We start from the raw sequence: 4,024 nt of genomic DNA, 5'->3' as shown, positions 1-4,024 counted from the left end.
ACAGCATGATGAATTTCTTCCACAGTCCAATGGTGACCTCAAAAGAACAACATGATGAATTTCTTCCACAGTCCAATGGTGACTCTCAAAAGAACAGCATGATGAATTTCTTCCTCAGCCCAATGGTGACCTCAAAAGAACAGCATGATGAATTTCTTCCACAGTCCAATGGTGACTTCCTCAACCCAAAAGAACAGCATGATGAATTTCTTCCACAGTCCAATGGTGACCTCAAAAGAACAGCATGATGAATTTCTTCCTCAGCCCAATGGTGACCTCAAAGAACAGCATGATGAAGCAATGGTGATCCTAAAAAGAACGATAATTTCTTCCACAGTCCAATGGTGACTCCAAAAGAACAACATGATGAATTTCTTCCACAGTCCAATGGTGACTCCAAAAGAACAACATGATGAATTTCTTCCACAGTCCAATGGTGACCTCAAAAGAACAGCATGATGAATTTCTTCCTCAGCCCAATGGTGACCTCAAAAGAACAGCATGATGAATTTCTTCCACAGTCCAATGGTGACTCGAGAAGAACAGCATGATGAATTTCTTCCTCAGCCCAATGGTGACTCCTCAAAAGAACAGAACGAAAGCCAGAAGAGCTGGAAGGTGTATTTAAAGTATGTAAGTGATCTATGTTAGTGAAGGAAGTGGATGTAGCACCTGGGGAAGAGAAAGCTGAAGAAAACAGATGAAAGAGTCAGGACTTTGGAAAGGTAAAGTGAGTTTAAGGTCTGGGGAGCAAGGAGTTATGTGTATGAAACAGCTGTGTGCAAAGTGGAGGGGCCAGGTACATACATGTGCGATGTGAAGGGGCCATGTACATGATCGTGTGATGTGGAGGGGATAGGCACGTGCATGTGGGCTTTGGAAGGGCCAGGCACATGGGTGGGCGATGTGGAAGGGGCCAGGTACAGGAGTGTAAAGGTAGAAGGGCCAGGTACAGGAGCATGCGATTTGGAAGGGCCAGGTACAGGAGTATGCGATGTGGAAGGGCCAGGCACAATCTAGCCTGGTCATTCTGAGTGACTGATCTCAGCTATTTATTAACAAGATGTCGTACAATATCAATGGAAGTATACCTTCATATACTAAATATTCAAAACTATGTAACATCAAAGACTTTTATGAAGCAAACATCCATAATGCGCATGCACTTTAAATCTATGATTGTATTTACCATCCAGTGCAATTGAAAAATGCATCATATTGACACACCTTATAAATGTAGCTTACCTTTTTCGAAACAAGTTAATTACGAATACCACCTGATCTTATCCACATCTATACCAGAACAAATTCCCAATACAATATCAGGACCCCAGGCACAGAAGAGGCCAGTGAACAGGAACACAGGTTAGTTGCACAATCTTGGCTCCATATTCTAAAACCACCAATTCAATGTCCTAATAAATCCTGTATTACTAAGGACTGTAGTCCTGGAAGACCAGATTTTAACCAGTGTGATCACCAGGTTTCAGCCCTTTAAGATAACTCGATAATTTTTTAAAGGAAATGTCAGCGATTACCTCCCCTACATTTGCACTTTACAGTATGTTATTGAGACAGCTGGCAAGGGATTAACATGACACCTTCAACTCGCACTCTATTTTTCCACCAACTGACTAAGAGACCATCATGATAAGATTGGAAGTCTTTATCAAAACATTATCACCAAAAGGATTTCAAGAATGATGAGACTAAATTTCTATGAATATGTCCATGAGAACTGACCTAATTTTGTTCATATTTACAGAAAAATATTTCAGTCAGATGATCACTATCCTTGCTAGTTTGTTGAAAACATCCACTTATTCTCCAACACTTTCACCAAAATTAAAGAAATGCCCTCCGATTTAATGAGGATAGAAATGTTTCGTGTGCTAGTGCCATCTTAAAGATCCAAGTAAACTGCTGGAAATATCCTTTTATAATGTCTTCACAAACTTCTCTCACTTTTCACTGTACACAGTCGATACATCACACCAAGAGATGAAGGCAATGTTGAACAGAGTGAAATGCAGAATCAACGACGGATGTCCAGACAGCCCGTACCGTAAGACAGCCCGTAACTGGACAAGATGGGAAGCAGGTTGCAACACAACCATGAGTGAGCTGGTGAGACTGTGGGTGTCCAGGGCCCAGTATTTCCTGCACAGCTGGAAGGAATTGACTCAGAAATGACTTCCAACGTAACTATGAAACATCAGAATACATCGTCTGGAGTGGCGTTGTTTTGTGGATACTGCCGTTATTGTTCCCAAGGAGCAATGTTTTGGGGCTAACTCTGGAGCTTAATGCAGATCTGATGGTAAGAATGTGTGTATAGGTTGCATTGTTTTATTGATTGCTACTCCTCAACATGGGGATCTGATTTATACTTGGAACATTACAAGTGAATGTATTGGAGCTGGAAACTTTGCAACATCGTCTTCTTAAGCCTAGCAGTTACTGTCAACAGGACAGAGGAAAACTTATCAACGAAGCTTGTAGGTTACCATTTATCAGATAAGTTCCTTGTAACGACATCTCACTCAAGATGTTGGCAAATTAATAGTTAGCAGGTGGTTAATGAGTGAGGGAGTGAATTTAGTTTTACGCCGCACTCAGCAGTATTCCAGCTATGTGGCGGCGCTCTGTAAATAATCGAGTCTGGATCAGACAATCCAGTGATCAACAGCATGAGCATTGATCTGCGCAACTGGGAACCGATGACATGTATGAACCAAGTCAGCGAGCCTGACCACCCGATCCCGTTAGTCGCCTCTTACGACAAGCATGGGTTACTGAAGATCAATTCTAACCCAGATCTTCACGGGTCTGGTTAATGAGGAACTGCTACCTGAACTCAGGGAAAGATAAGATTAAGTAAGGTTGATTAATAATATTTGGTGCATATTTAATGCGCTGAACTCCCTTCTCTATGTGAATGTTTATAGCGCTAACAAGCTGATTATTATTACCCCAGATACCTCAAGCTGCCTGTGAGGCGCTAGAAGGTTAATAGTCACATGCATAAACAAACTGTTGAGACCACATGCATTCCATGTGCTTGGTTGTGGGGCAGGACTGAAGTCCCAGAAACTCTCAGGAGTCAAGCTGCCAAACACCCTCACCCATCCAAGACCTCACCCATCCAAAACCTCACCTGATTTGTGACATGAACTCTTTGCATAGGAGCACATACAACCATTAAATGTTGTTTAATGTGACAGATTATTGCAATGACCTAGGTGCCGATGTACAAAACAACCTTCGCACTACGACAATCGCAAGTCTATGTTAAGGTATGGGAGTTACGATCACCTTAGCCCTAAGATCACTTGTACAGCGGCACCATGGTATATAGTGGGTTGGGCAGGACCTTGAGGAAGTGTGTGAGTCCATGGTTTTGCATGTTTGTATAGTGCTTGCCAAATGAGACACCATGTCACTGTTTCGAAATGTGTGCCTGGCTCAGAGACAGTGTACAGACTCGAGTTGTCCTGTCCTTGTTTTATCCCTTTGTACTAAGGTTCTAAGCACTATTCTGTTTATGAAGAAAAGGTGGTTTGTTAATACATTTGTTTTCATTCAAGGTACCAGCTGATGCAGAAATGTTTGACTGAGACACCAGAAGACCGACCACATTCCAGACTGTTCAGGATGAGCACAAGCCTCGATCCGATCGAACATATCCACATTGTGACCACTTCTGAGCAATGTTGATAGTAGTTGATCAAGTTGTGATTTGCTCATTTAGGACAATACCTTCCCATGCAGAACATTGCCATACAAACTGTTCAGGGATCAACTATATCATGAGCTGGAAGACATCATCCCTTTTCTATGGATGATACCTTTGTAATTTTGTGGAATGACTGTCATGTCAGTTGATTTTGCTATTTTATAGTGCTTACATGTAATTTGTTTCATACAACCTTTGTAATCAAAGCAAAGTGACATTTTTACTTGTGTTTTTTATGTTTACAAGTTCATATGGCTTTTGATAAATAAAAGCTAAGCTTTGTATGTA

At 41.5% G+C, this 4,024-nt stretch overlaps 1 long non-coding RNA gene across 1 annotated transcript; it reads left to right on the top strand.

Annotated features, from left to right (window-relative positions):
* The first annotated feature begins 1,088 nt into the window (after positions 1-1,088).
* On the top strand, positions 1,089-4,024 carry LOC124291104. Its single transcript, XR_006902142.1, has 2 exons — positions 1,089-2,320; positions 3,588-4,024. It is a non-coding gene; the product is annotated as an uncharacterized LOC124291104 (long non-coding RNA).

The sequence above is a fragment of the Haliotis rubra genome, unplaced genomic scaffold, assembly GCF_003918875.1.
Source record: "Haliotis rubra isolate DU_JTF1 unplaced genomic scaffold, ASM391887v1 Scf481, whole genome shotgun sequence".
NCBI lineage: Eukaryota > Metazoa > Mollusca > Gastropoda > Lepetellida > Haliotidae > Haliotis > Haliotis rubra.
The sequence above is the reverse complement of the archived record's forward strand: the minus strand, read 5'-3'. Positions and strand labels throughout refer to the sequence as shown.